Here is a 15,592-nt window from a genome sequence, read left to right on the forward strand (position 1 = left end):
ACTTTCAATACAAATAAGCACAGCAAGGAAATAAGCTCTGAAATATAACCTTCCTTTGTATGGTAAAGGTCAGCTCTCAGGGCACACATTATCTATTTTATTTAAGCGGATGTAATCTACAGCTTCTGATGGTATTTATTTGCCTTTTCCCTCTCTCTTCCTCTCTCTTCCTCTCTTTCTCTCTTTGTCACCTTTACTGAGGGACTTTAGTAACCTTCTTTTCCTCATCCTCCTAGTCCAGAAGAAAAATACTGGAAAGTGGCAAATGTCGGCTGAAACATTCTATGGGAACTCCTCAGTGCTTTACAGCAGGAATACAAGTTCCAAATAATCTTTAAGACGCTTTCATGGTTCCCACCCACAGGAGATGTAACAACACCCCTTTCCCCCACGCCATGCTGACCATTTTTATCTTAATCATGTTGGCTGAATTAGATATATATATGGGGGCACCAAAATCTTTTAAGTGCTTAAGGCCTGTAAAGGTCTTAATCTGGCCCTGTCCTCTACAATATTTAAAACATGCTGGTGATGTTCAGCACAAGGTGGCTCATAAAGAATAAGAAAGTCACAAGCTCAAATAAATACAACAACAACCTGGTTGCCTTCTGGAAGGCAGCAAGAAGCCAAATGAAACTAGATCTGGGTGGTGCATCAATGTGCCATGTGCTCCATCTCCACGGGCAGTGATGCTTTTGAACACCAGTTGCTGAAAACTTCGGAAGGGGAGAGTGCTCTTGTGCTCGGGTCTTGCTTGCAGGTTTCGCAGAGGCATTCGGCTGGCCACAGCAACAACAGGATGCTCGGTTAGATGGACCATTGGCCTGGTCCACCAGGATCTTTTTATGGTCTTCCTTCTAACTGGTAACTGCAGTTGTAGAGCACATGCTTTGCTTGTATGAGGTTCCAGGTCCAATTCCTACTTCTTCTAGTTGAAAGGACTTGAATCTCAGGGTCGTGTGTTTGAGCCCCACACTGGGCAAAAAGGATTCCTGCATTGCAGGGGTATGGACTAGATGGCCCCCACGGTTCCTTCCAACTCTATGGTCCATTTTTTTAGAGGCATGGGAGTGCCTGTCATGTGACTACTTCTCGCACTGCTCAAAAAACACCAGACATCCATGACAAGAATACAGTGGAACCTCGTGTTACGTACTGCCCTCCTTACAAATGCTTCGGATTATGAGCTCCGCTAAGTAGATGCCGCTTTTTGTGAACTTTGCCCTGGGATGTGAGCGGAAGTCGTGCGCCGGCGGTAAGGCAGCAGCAGGAGGCACCATTAGCGAAAGCGTGCCTCATGTTAAGAATGGTTTTGGGTTACAAATGGACCTCCGGAATGAATTAAGTCTGTAGCCGGAGTTACCACTGTAATCAAAAGTGTCTAGGCTGTTGTAGAAAGTGAAGTACCCCCCCCCCCAACATGGACTTCCACCACTCTGTTACAATAAGCTGGAAAGAGTTATGTTGACACTATTCCTGTGCCACTATAAGTAACATCCAAAGGAGCATTTCAGGCAGATCTTGTTGGACTTCAACTTCCATTGACCCCGGCCAGCACAGACAATAGTCAGGGATGATGGGAGTTGTAGTCATCCAACAAAACATCTGGAGACAGCTTTCCCATTCCTGCATTAAATGGAGTGTATGAGACGCAGTATGATCATTTCTCATGTTACCCTGCCATTTTTTGATGCTGGAATGGCAATTGACTGGCTCACCATTCCACTGAACAGGTGGTTCAGCAATCCATTCCTTAGGCATCCAGGCCCCTTAAAGCAAGACTGGGCCAACTCATGGTCTGCAGTCTCCATCCACAATGACTGGCTCATGGTGAGTTGCCCTGTGGTGGCTGTAGGAAAGGCCTTGACGTCTTGGATGCAGTGTGTGGTCCATCTGTTACTCTTAGTCCTAGCATAGATGGAAGAAGCAGTAACTGTTCCATTGATTCCATATTGGATTTCCTTACCCTCTCTGCCCGCCCTCCTATAAGGCCCAGCTCCAGGAATCCATGGGCCTTGAGGAAAAGACCTTCAAAATTTCAGCCTCTGTTGCCAGTGGGGTCCAAGATTTGGAACGGCATCAGAGATTCAGGGCACGCTGATAATTTACTTTTGTTCTTGCATTTGGCTTTGTGAGCTGCTGTGTCGTTCACATTCATTCTGACAGAAGGAGCTGTGTCAGGGCCCATGCTGAAAGATGCCTGTGGGCCCCTTCGCAGTGCCAGGGCCCTGGGCAGCTGCCCAGATTGCTTGGGTGGAGTTGCCAAAGCTGCCTTCTATGTTGCTTTGCTTATTTCTTCAACTTTTCCAGGGTAGGTACCAACGACAGAGAGACATGGCAATGCTTACCTGTCCATCTTTCTTCTCCCTATGTTGACACGGTCTAATTTCCTCCCTTAGTATCATGGGGAGAGATAAAATACATATTATACATGGGAACACAAGAAGAGATCTCTGATGAAGATGAAACAAAGCAAAGCCACACATCTCTACTTACGCACGGAATGATCATTTGTTAGGTCATTGAAAAATGTGGACCTATACAAAATTCTTCCCTATCATTAAACTCTGCCCCTTTCATTACAAATGTGAAAAAGGAGATTATTTCCCTCAAGAAAAATAAAAAAGTGAGAAGGAGTTGAGCCTCTTTCAGTCTCGTATATTTTATTTTCAAGGATTCATAACCAGTATGGTTTCTTTAAAGAGTTCAGAGCTTACACATATGTGAGCCAGATTTCTATGGTACTAATTAGATGCTTACTGTTTTCCTCTTTGTCAAATGATGGTCAAGGCATGAAATGTTACTCGTTTGAGTAACATTACCCACCTGAGACAGTTTCCTTCCAGCAAGAGATTAGCCAGAGGGATAAATTGTTTTAGTCTCAATGAAATTAGCTCCTGGTTTTTGCATCTTTGATAATAAGAAACAGACATCTACTATTTAGAGGCAGATCTTTCCCCTGTTTCCTTTCCTTTCCATTTTTTTTATGGCTAAGGAAATACCTATGCAATTTTCACTTCAGAAATCTCTTGACTGAAACAGCGACTGCTTCCTTAGCATCCTTTTGGGGTAGAAGGGAACCAACTGGCCAGCATGGTTCTGAGGATTTATGAGAATCCCCCTGCCTCCAATTTTAAGACTTAATTACACTCTTAGCATTTCTTCTGACTTTTGGCCTTTCTCCACTGCCTCAGTTCTCCATCTTGGTCTGAAATCCATCTTCCTTTCAGTCACCATTCCAAACGGTAGAGAAATAATGTGTTTAGGGGGTGTGCGGGTGGTGCGAGCTTTCTTACAGAGCAGGTGAGGGGAACCTTTGGCTCTCCAGTTATCAATGAGATACAACTCCCACCATCCCTGACTCACTGGGGTTGAGGGGAGTTAGAATTCTGGATGCCCAAATTTTCCCCATGCCTGCTATAGAGCCAAACAACATGTGGTTGGATGACAAAATACTCTTTTGGTTCCTTTTCGTCTGGAAATAGGCGTGGCCCTCAAGAATGCAGAAGTTGGGCATCCCTGGTTTAGAATGTGACTGCCATGTTGGTTCCAGAGAACATGATTAACTAAATGGACAATGGGACACACATTTCTCTTGCTGAGGGAGCATTGAAACTTCACTGCGTTCTTTCAGAAGAAAAAGGTTTCATAAATTTGGGAATGAGTTCAACAAAAGCAATCGTGAGAACAAGATACTGGGCTACAGTGGCTTTTGGCTTGATCCACCAAGGCTTTTCTTACATTCAGCTACTTTATTTTGTCCCATTAGTGCCCTTGGTTTCCTTGCCTCTAGATGCCTCTAGGAATATTTCATTAGCTTAGGTCAATTCATTTTGCCCATGTTTTTCAGATTATGTATACAGGTTATGTAAAGTGTGTCTATGTTCAATTAATGGATTGGAGGAAGAATATATATGGTCTGGGGGGAAAAGGAGAAGAGAATTTTCTAATGTCCCAAGTGGGCAGTGTTTTACTTGCTCTTTCAGAGTTAACTGGCAGTATGGGGCTAACTCTGTTCAGAATAAACGGGCAATGTAAAATATACATGATCAGTTAGTTTCTCTCTGCAGCAATTTCTTTGATGTTTGCCAGAGTGTCTATTTATAAAATTTGTGCTCAGAGGCGGGATTGCATGTGATCCTTCATTTCCTCCCAGCATTTCAAGTATTTCATTTCCTTGTTAAATTTTCTTTAAAATTAGGAAAAGTACAAGAAGGAAAACTCAACCCCTTGGGGGTCCCAGTAACAAACATGCTTTGTGCTTGTCTCTTTCTTGCTGCAGGTTGATGATACAGCTACGGTTTCTGTTCGGAACAGCGATGTGAAGACTTCATAAAAAGGGAGATGCAAGGTTACGCTGCATGTCAGCTTTCCAGGTCAAAACAGCAGCAGCAGCAACAACAAAATGAGCTTCTTTAATTTTATTTGTAGCCCCACAAATCTGCAACCTGTCCTGTAGGGCACTATTGTTTGCTGACACAAAGGATGGGAGGCAGATCAACACTCAGTCTGCTGGTCTAAGGAAGCAGGAAATATTGGGGTGGCGTGACAAGGCCCTGCTTAACTTTCAATATCTACCAGCACTAGGGCTTTAAATATCTACCAGCGCTATGGTGGCTACACCATACTGCTTTAAAGAGGACAACCCTCTATTCTGAAAGGATAACAGAGGACAGTGCTCTGAAGGTGTACTGTATTTAAAGGGGGTAAAAGATAAAGAACTCTACCAAAAAAAAAAAAAAAAAAGGAGAGCAGGGACCTTGAAGTTGCTCACCTACAGGTCACCTGCTCACAGTATTCTCTTCTAGGGTAGCACGCGCTATTTATGTCCTTAAATTATAGGAATTATTTCTCCATTGGCATCTATAAATATAAATCACCATTTGTGAATTCTGTGCCTATCAGTGTCCTCTGTTCTCCTCTTTTTGGGGTGATGCATTTTTTTTTCTTTTTCGACAGTGAGTGCAAAATTGACCACCCTAACTAGTACGTTGAAGTCAACTTGGAAGCTAAAGAATGGAGCCTTGCATATTATTTCTCAAATTTTCCAGAAGTGAAGGTAGCCCATAACTGCTCAAAAAAGATCACAAAGCTAGTCACTGGGACACAGGCTTGCAATTGCTCCAATCAGCTGAGTCCAAGGAATACCCCCCCCCCAAGAGTGATCTAAGCCTACTTCCTCACTCAGGCAGCAAACATTGAAACGTATCCATCAAAAATGGACAAGCAGGTGGTTGTAATTTTGGTTTCTTTCAGGATTATTTGAATGCTCTGCACTAAGAGGAACCTTCAAGTTTGTGCTGAAATTTGCTTCAGGCAAACCTGGCAACTAACCAGGGATGGGGTGTATTCCCCTCCCCTCAAATTCCCCCAAACCCCCATACTGTTTCTGATTCCTATCAAAACTCAATTTGGCCTACTTTGAAAATTCCCAAATGTTTAGTCCATGAAGAGGCTACCAAATTTCATTGCAATTTTGCTTTACACAATTGCCTGGAAATATAGGAAACAAGCTGGCCTTATTGAAACTATATAACCAAGATGCTTTGCCTGTGGAAAAATCTCTGTAGTAACTTTGAAATTCAGGTCAGGCAAAGTTTGGTGGCCACATAAGCCAGAGAGATAGAAGCTATCCCCATCTAGATCAGTGTTTCCCAAACTTGGGTCTCTAGCTGTTTTCAGACTACAATTTCTACCATCCCTCCTCACCACTGGTCTTGCTAGCTAGGAATGATGGGAGTTGTAGTCCAAAAAAACAGCTGGAGACCCAAGTTTGGGAAACACTGCTCTAGATGTTGCTAGAATTAAACTCCCATCATCCCTGACATTGGCTGGTCAAGGCTGATGGAAGATCCAGGTCAAAACTTCCCCAACACTGTTGCAGGCACTCATGGGTGCAGGGTTACCACTTGGCAGCACTTAGACACATGAATATGCTGAGACTTTTGCAAGAACATTCCCTCCACACAAACATTTTCCCTTCAGATTCTTAATATGTTTCACATGAGAAACAAATCCCATTTTTTAAATTGAATTTATGAAAAACTCCAGTGTCAATCCTAACATGCCCTATATTAAATGTGCATGGTTTGAAAACCAAGTAAACAAGGAGAAAGCAAGAAGATGACAATGCAGTTAGAATTCAAAGGACATTTAATTTGGAGCTGCTTGTAGCCGCTTGTGCTGTTCTGTCATGTTCTAAGAAGTTTCACATTGACATTAACACACAGGTCACTCAAAAACCCTACTGATTTTAAGCACTCTCTTCTTGAAACTAACTCCGAGAGGGCAAGCTCTGCAGAAAGGAGATAAAAGAAAGAAAGGAAGGATCTGGTAAGGTGTGTGAGCAGGGATTCCGGAGGAAAGCTAAAAAAAAAAATTACAATCCCCTGCATTCCTTTCAGTGTCTCCGGGAAAGTTCGGATAGCAGGAGCGAGAAAGGGAATAAGGAGGATTAACAACAATATCACTGTAGCAAGGCACACACTCAAGAATACTTAAAGCTTGGATCTATCGTTCTGCTGGGAAATTACATATTAGAGTTGGTGCTGATAATGCCCTCTCCTGGCGATGCTATTGCAGCTCCTAAGTCTAGGTGTCAGTTATTCCAGAGACCTGCGTACATACAAGGCAGGCAGGATAAAATGTACTGTAGTTACAGGCAGCGATCGGTGCGAAATGTCACACAGCTCCCTCTCCTCCCCCACCTCGCTGTAGGTAAATTATTTTAATAAGGTAAGAGATACCACAGCACAATGTGTGCGCGCGCATGTGTGTGTGTGTGTGTGTGCATGTGTGTGTGTTTTACCCCCTAAATAATGTTCTCTGTGTCATCTGTATATTTATGATAGCTCAAAGACATGGGTGTGTGGATCTAATTAAAAATGTGAAAGGGTTTAGCAGCCTGCTGCTTCCCTTTGAGTCTCCTGTTGCCAACTCTTGGCAGCTCTGCTGTCAGCGAGCCAAATGTTTAGTCTTCAGCTGAACTACTGCCAGGGTGTCGCACGGCATTCTGGGACGGTAGAGCCTGGAGGTACTATGTTAAAACTATCTCACAGAAGGAGGATGTGTTGTATGTAGGGCTCCGCATTCAAATTGGCCACCGGTAAGTTGTGGCGGGGGAAGCAGTGGAGGAAACCCACTCCTGCCTGGTGAGCCTTAGGGCCTTGCCAATGACAGAAAAGCCCCAGACTTTTCCCTTAGTGCAATACTTGGTGCAAGCCTAAACCAGCGACAAAAGTGCAGTAAACTTCCTCTGCAATTAATGGAAGGAAGTAGTGTTTGTGTCATGGGGAAATAGTTCTGCTCCTGTTTGTAAACCAGCTTGCAGCTCTCCACTTTGGGAGAGAAGGGCCGTGGATTAAATTGAGGAAAACAAACTGAAAGGTCCATACATGACAAATTATTGTTGCTTAGGGCAGAGTATAATTTGGCGTTGTGTTCAGCATGAATTTTTTTTCAGCTGTGTGTGTATGTGTGAACATGCCAATTACAGTTTCTTGCCCCCCCCCCATCTGAAGTTCAGTTCCACATCAGCTTGTGATTTTTTAATTATTTTTATAAGTCCTCATGAAAATTCATCAAAATGTTCTAGTGCAGTGGGGATCCTTTTTCTATTCGTGGAAGCACCCTGTGCAATTCAGAACCCTTATTTTCCAGGACTCTTATTTGTGAAGCTAAATGGGCAGGGCTGTCACAGTGTAGGCACACACTGCTCTTTCTATATTGCCCCTTCACAGCAGTAATGACTTTGGTACTGGCCCAAGAAATCTTGCTGCCCGAATTGTCCTTATCATCAGTTTAAATGCTTCAGATACCAATCCTTCACTTCATCTATTCCTCATGCCCCCAAGCCCCATGCAAGCTGTAATCAGTTGCTCTTGTGCTCAGATTGTGCTTGTAGCCTTCGCAGAAACTTCTGGCTGGTTGTAGTGAGAACAGGATGCTTGACTAGGTGGGCCATTGGCCTGATCCAGCAGGCTCTCCTTATGTTTTTACTCAGCAGCATGGCAGGGTGGGCCTTTCACCACCACCACCACCACCACCACCACCACCACCATAAACATTTATTGAAATTCTATATCACCCTATACCCAGAGGTCTCAGGGTGGTTCATAGAACAAAATCAAAATACAGTGGTACCTCAGGTTACATACGCTTCAGGTTACAGACTCCACTAACCCAGAAATAGTACCTCGGGTTAAGAACTTTGCTTCAGGATGAGAAGAGAAATTGTGCTCAGGTGGCGCAGCGGCAGCAGGAGGCCCCATTAGCTAAAGTGGTGCTTCAGGTTAAGAAAAGTTTCAGGTTAAGAACGGACCTCCGGAACGAATTAAGTACTTAACCCAAGGTACCACTGTATAAAACCACAAAATATATAATCAATATAAAAACAACAACCCAATAACCCCCCCAACCCCCACATTTTAAAAGGGTATAGGGTGGAAATCAAATCAAACCAAGGCCTGGTTAAAAAGGAAAGCCTTTGCCTGGTGCCTAAAGGTGTATAATGAAGGCACCAGGCGAACTTCCCTGGGGAGAGCATTCCACAGATGGGGAGCCACTGCAGAGAAAGCCTGTTCTCGTGTTGCCACCCTTTGGACCTCTTGTGGAGGAGGCACATGAAGAAAGGCCTCAGAAGATGTTCTCAGGGTCCGGGTAGGTTCCTATGGAAAGAGGCGGTCCTTGAGGTATTGAGGTCCTGAGCCATTTAAGGCTCTATAGGTCAAAACCAGCACTTTGAATTGGGCTCGGAAACTAATTGGTAGCCAGTGCAGTCAGACCAGGACTGGTGTAATATGCTTAAACTGCCTTGCTCTGGTGAGCAACCTGGCCGCTGAATTCTGTACTTTCAGTTTCAGTTTGTTGGCTCTCAACCAGTCCATAACCAAGGCAAGACACTGGTCCAGCACTTCCACTGCCTCACCTGCAGATGTAAAGGATAAATAGAGTTCAGTGTCATCAGCATACTGCTGACAACGTACACCAAACCTCTGGATAACCCCACCCAGCGGTGGATAGGGGATAAGATTGAGCCCTGCAGAACCCCACACTGAAGGTTCCACGGGGCTGAAAAGCATTCCCCAAGCAACACCCTCTGGGAATAACCATCCAAGTAGGACTGGAACTACCGCAAAGTGGTGCCACCCAACCCTAGTTTGCTCCAGAAGGATACCATGGTCAATGGTATTGAAATGGTCGAGAAGAATTAACAGGGACATGTTTCCCTTGTCTTGCTCTCAACAGAGGTCATCATGTATGGTGACCAAAGCAGTTTCTGTGCCAAAACTGGGCCTAAACCCCAATTGAAATGGATCCAGAAAATCAGTTTCTTCCGAAAGTACATGGATCCGGTCTGTGACCATGCACTCCAGAAACTTGCTCAGGAAAGGGAGATTAGCAACTGGCTGGTAGTTTGGTTTTCCAAATCCACCAGTAGGGAACTGGTAGCACTAGACTATAATTCCCATCAGCCCGATCTAGCATGATGTTCTTGCCCAAAACCATCTGAAATGCCTCTGGTGCTCCATTCCTGCTTCAAAGAAGTAACTATCACCAGCACCATTAGGAGAGTGTCTCTCATCATTAAGAACATTATAGTTCATTACCTGAAGAGTACGTAGGTTTCTGCGAGGTGGGACACAGTGATAACAAGCAAGAGACTTTATTGACCTGATTGCGAACAGAACAGGACTGTCAAACAGGGGCAAAACAACTGCTTATATGCATTTCTGAAGGTCTGGGCCACTCCCACTCTCAACGTGATTGGCTGTCTAAACCCCCAAGCTGCGAATCGTAACCCAGAGCTTAAGAGCCAATGCCAGTAGCCCAAACCCTGACAATACTTTGTGATGTATCGAATCAAAACACATGGCTCTGGATCGTATTCCAGACTCAAGCTCAGGTGAACACAGACCACTGCACACGTAACATAACCAAAACAGGGACATGTCAAACGTCCTGTGCTATTTCTGCTGATACCTTTATGCAAGCAGAAAGTGATATATGTGCTTGGGACCTTTATTCACAAAAGCAGATATATAATAGTTACGAGGGTGGGATTATTATTATTTCTTCAAATGGTTAATTTGCTGCTAGAAACAACCGTGCGCCATTTCCCCTTCAAAGTGCTGACTGGCTTGTTATTGCATGTGGTGCCGAGGTGTTGCAAAAGAAAAGAAACGAAACGGGGCTAGAGAAAAGAAAAGAGAGCCTTCCCCCTTTCTGTGAAAGTGGCTTAATTGAGCAACATCTGTGCAGCAAGCCTGCACCTTTCCATCCGGCCCCCAACTCACCCTGGCCTGCAATAACTTTTCAGAAAGCCATTTCTTTATTTGGGAAGTGTGTCCATAGCTGAGAATATGCCATTTTCATTTCAGAAACCAGGCACTGTGGATATTTATTGCACCCTTAATCCAATAGGGTCCCGTAACACATGTCGAACACATTCCAGAAACATTCACGATCGCAGTGGATGTTATTGGGAAACATGCATTTTCTCAGCAACAAAATTTTGGTATTTTACCACCGGGGGTGGGGTGGGGGGATGCGACAAACCTGGAATGAGACAGAAGCACTCTCTCCGAGGAAAGAAATCTATGCAACAAATAAGTAATGGCTATGCATTTTGTGCAAGATTGACAGCTTCTGTCCTGAAATACAGATAATAGGATGCTCACAAAAGACTCATCATTGTAAGGTATCATGGGCTCAAGGGCTGTCACATGGAAGTTAGAGCAAGCTTATTTTCTCCTACTCTGGGAGGTAGGATCCATACCAATGGCTTCAAGTTACAGGAAAGGAGATTCTGACAAAACACCAGGAAGGACTTTCTGACAGTAAGAGCTGCTGGACGATGGAACAGACTCCTTTGGAGCTAGGGATTCTTTTTCCTTTTAAGCAGAGTGTGCTGGTCCCGTAGGTTTCCGTGAGGCGTGGTCTGAGTCCAGTCCGAGGTCGAGGGTGCAGTATTGAGGCCGTCCGTCAAAGCTGAAGCTGGGTCCAAGGCAGGGAGTCAGGCGAGGTCAGAAGATCCGACAGGACAGGGTGCAGGCAGGAACTGGCTACCAACAACGTTGCTCCTGCAACTTGGGACTAGGGCTGGCTGGCTTTTATCTGCCCCAAGGCATCGGGGGGCCCCAGTCCACAGGTGACTCGCCTCTCCTTGTCTGGAGGCGAGCACTCCTCCTGTGGGAACTTAGTTCCCTCCACCTCTCTGCCCTGAGCCTCTGCAGCTCAGGAGAGGCTGGAGGGTTACCGGACCCAGAGGCAACCTCAGCTTCCCCTGATGGGGCTGAAAGTGGAGCACCTGCAGGCAATGGGTCCTCCATCACCTCAGGAGCCAGAGCAGACTCAGCTGGTGCCTGCACCTGAGGATCCAGCACAGGTGAGGACCCTTCAGGCTCAAGCCCCAGCCCTGGCTCAGCTGGTTCTGGAGGCGGGGAATCCTGTGCAGGCTGGGATTACTCAGGTTCAGCCTCCGAGTCTGAATCCCAGGCCATCATACAGAGTTTGGATGGCCATTTGTCATGGATGCTGTAGTTGAGATTCCTGCATTGCAGAGGGTTGGACTAAATGATCCTCAGTGTTCCTTCCAATCCTGCAACTCGATGATTATATGATTCTCTGAGCTGGTTTCTTTGGGAAAACTGGAGTGTACAGTGGCACCTCGAGTTACAAATGCCTCCGGTTACAAACGCTTCAAGTTACAAACTCCGCTAACCTGGAAGAGTTACCTCGGGTTGAGAACTTTGCCCCAGGATGAGAACAGAAATTGTGTGCCAGTGGCGCAGCGGCAGCAAGAGGCCCCATTAGCGAAAGCACACCTCTAGTTAAGAACAGTTTCAGGTTAAGAATGGACCTCCAGAATGAATTAAGTTCGTAACTAGAGGTACCACTGTATATGCTTATAATATCTGACAATTTTTATGTGCATTATAATGCATATAATACGTGAGAATTGTTTGTATTTTTAGCATAACTGGTAAAATGTAACTAACTTTTTGTCGAGATCAAGAAGCAAAGTGGTACTTGGTGGCAGGGAATCTGCATGAATAAGCTCCGTATTGCGCTTTTCAGAAAAATCCATTCCAAGTCAGTCCACAACACTATTTGGGGGGCTGTTTTTAAAAAGTTTTGCAGCGGGTCCTCGCTTTAATGTTAGTAGTTGCAATTTTAATGGAGAACTGTAATACATATTACTACTGCTTTGGATTGAAAGCCTTGAAAGCCCCCTTGCTGAATTTCTTTGCAGATTGGGTGAGGTACACATTATTAAAATAAATAAAAAATAAAAAGGTAGGGTCTGTGCCTGAGAAAGTCCTTGTATTTATTTGCAAGGAGCCTGGTATGAGCAGAATCCCACTGTCAGTGGTGAAGAAGGCTTGCTGTGGCCAATAATATTGCCATCCTCAGCAATATTATGACCATTTTTTCTTTCTCCATAGGAACGAATGTGTTGAAAATAAAGTGGCAGATCACTGGGTATGGGAGTAAACCTAGTAAGAACTGGAAGAAAAGGAGAAAAACCTCCAGGTGCACCACCCCCCCCCCTTAGGCCCAATGCATTTTGGAACAAATACTTCTACAGGAATTACGTGGACATATAATATGCAAATATGATGCAGACATAAAAACTGGGTGAAACTTTACACACTCTCACAACTTCAACAGTGGTACCTCGGGTTAAGTACTTAATTCATTCTGGAGGTCCGTTCTTAACCTGAAACTGTTCTTAACCTGAAGCACCACTTTAGCTAATGGGGCCTCCTGCTGCTGCTGCGCCGCCGCGTCACGATTTCTGTACTTATCCTGAAGCAAAGTTCTTAACCTGAAGCACTATTTCTGGGTTAGTGGAGTGTGTAACCTGAAGCGTATGTAACCTGAAGCGCATGTAACCCAAGGTACCACTGTACTTCATAGTTACTCATTTAGAAACCTCAAAGGACAGGAAGGAAGGAGGAGTCAAACTGGAATAATTAATCTGGGCAGCTAGATTGGACTGGAGTCCATTGGCTTCAAACCATCAATGCCCATTAAATAAATTTCTATAGTAATCTCTTCACCTGGTGGCCTTTTGCTCTGCATCATGGATTCTTCTTCATTGCCATGTATTTGTGCTTTACGCTAATCCAACAATTCAGAGATTAGACCAGCTTTTCTCAACCTTGGGTCCCCAGGTGTTCTTGAACTACAAATCCCATCACCCTTGACCATTGGTCATGCTGGCTAGGAACGATGGAAGCTGTAGCCCATCTCAAAGTTGAGAAAGGCTGGATTAGACCTTCTGGTTATCAGCACAAAATCATAGTGATCATGAACTGTCAATTACACAATAGGACACTGGGCTACCTTGCCTCACCCAAGCAATATTCACTTTGTTGCTCCAAGTCTTATTAGCAAGATTGGGATACTTCTTGAGCGTTGGCTACTATCCTTTAACCGGTCACGTATTAGTAGAAATAAGCACGGCACTTCTGCTAGCAAGTCAGGCATAAGGCAAATCCACTTGGGGAATCCACTTGACACTCGGTGGAAGGTTAGATCTCCCGGGACCTGGGTGAATTTCCCATTGTTCGTAGTACGACTCTGCAAAACTGCTAGATCCAAAGCAGCTGAGACAATACAGTTACACATTGAATACACCGATCAACTATAGTCAAACATCTCCTGTGCACTGAAGGTGTTATAAGTGAGCTGCATCCATTGGTCTTCAGATGCATTCCTGACACGGCGGTAGCCTTTGTGCTGTAGTTGAAGTGGCCCCATCCACCACTGCGTTAAAGAAAAAAGAAAGAACAACTGATGGGAGGAGAGGAAGTATAAGCAGTGGAACCTGCTATCGCTTCTAATTTCTGGAAGGGTATTGAAAGGAACAGAGCTCTGGCGCGGGTGCATCACACACCTGAACTTTGCCTCTTTGATCTTTCCTCTGGGGTCCTTTTTGTTTCCCCCAGCCTGCTGCGGTGGAGAGGTAGGCCTCAGAAGCCTTCTGGCATCTAGCCCAGGCTTTGTGGGCCACTGGAGAGATGCATAGCTAGGTGCAGCATTGCCCTGCGGCAGGTGTTAAAATGTTGTTCCTGGTTCCTTGGTGGTAATCACTGCAAAACAACCCTGTCTGCTCTCGTCGTATCAACAAGCAGCTTTCGCCCGGCTTGTTGCTAAGAGACGGGACGGTTGCTTACAAGTTGTTTGGTGCCTCTGACTTCCATAATTTATAATTTGTTATCTCAGCATCAAAATTGGTGTTCCGTTCCCCCCACCCCACCCCCCTTTGCTTAAATTTAATTTTATTTTGCCACAAACCTGATAATTGTTAAAAGGTTGTGCCTCGGACAGCCTTGCTGTTGCTCTTATTATACGCTTGCTTTTGTAAGGTTCGGAGGGTTGGTGGAGAAGGGACGGCAGGGAGAAGAATAAGAAAATGCTATTATAAACTGCAGATGAATATCATTTTTGCCCATTAACTTTTTGCATTATATGACTGGCTGGGTCAATGGATTCCCTCAAGATTTCCTCCCTATTGAAAAACATGCTTCTGTCCAACCAAGAAGGAAATGAATTGAAATGATTTCAATTTAAACAAGAAACAAGCCGTCTCTCGCAGCTCTACACTTCAGCACCTAATGGCTGAACTCATCAATCCTACTCTTGCGAAGTTCAGCACTATAGGCATTTAACCAGTGCCAGAAATTACCCATGTGCATTAATCTAGTTCTTGTGACTACACAAAGCTTACCTCGCTAAAGTGTTTTATACTTAACACTAGTTAAATCAGCCCTGTGAGGGGGGCGGCGGGGGTAATGCCGGAGTGGAAATGAGAATAATTTGTAGAGTTGTTAAGTTGCAAAATAATTCTGTCACAGTTCACTGGTTAAAGGGGGGGGGGGGGACTGACAAACTTATTACTATGGTCCCTGGTGGAAATTAAGAATACCAACCTGGAGTTAGGATTTAGTTGGCTGCTTAACAACATATTTATACACGAAGCGAGCCGGGCTGCATTGAGGGACATAGATTTGAATATTACAATGTCACCACCAGCGTGGCTTTAGTACTCTGCCACGGATGGAGCAATCCTGTCTGCTGTGCTAGGTTTGGATTTGGGTGTGTGGAGTCCCTGCTGTCTAGCTATGTCTGGCACTGCTAACCTCTGCCAGTGAGGAAGAGCCAAAAGGGATCTGCGCCCAGCTGTGGCGGAGGCGACTGCCATTGTAAACTTCAGCAACAAGGCATTTCAGGATGGGGGGAGAGGGGAGCTGGGCTGGCAGAGAATCCAGTGCATCCTGGCATAGACCACATTCGGACCGTACATTTAGAGCACTGTGACGCCACTGCAAAGAATCCTGGGAACTGTAGTTTGTTAAGGGTGCTGAGAGTTGTTGGGAGACCCCTGTTCCCCTGAGAGAAATACAATTCCCAGAATGGTTCAACAACCAATCCCTCTTCACAGGGAACTCTGTAAAAAGAACAGGAGCCTCCTAACATCTCTCAGCTCCTTTAACAAACTACAGCTCCCAGAATTCTTGGGGGGAAACTATGGCCGCTTAAAATGGTATCATAGTGCTTTGAATTTATGGTGTGAATGTGGCCT

General features: G+C 44.9%; 2 long non-coding RNA genes across 2 annotated transcripts in view; one reads left to right on the plus strand and one right to left on the minus strand.

Annotated features, from left to right (window-relative positions):
• Positions 1-15,592, minus strand: part of LOC308470437 — a 95,952-nt gene that overhangs the window by 23,922 nt on the left and 56,438 nt on the right. The window lies entirely within an intron of this gene.
• LOC308475514 lies at positions 1,746-4,890 on the plus strand. Its single transcript, XR_013985281.1, has 2 exons — positions 1,746-1,830; positions 4,283-4,890. It is a non-coding gene; the product is annotated as an uncharacterized lncRNA (long non-coding RNA).

The sequence above is a fragment of the Podarcis pityusensis genome (genome assembly GCF_964106645.2).
Source record: "Podarcis pityusensis genome assembly, chromosome: 1".
In the NCBI taxonomy this organism is placed as follows: domain Eukaryota; kingdom Metazoa; phylum Chordata; class Lepidosauria; order Squamata; family Lacertidae; genus Podarcis; species Podarcis pityusensis.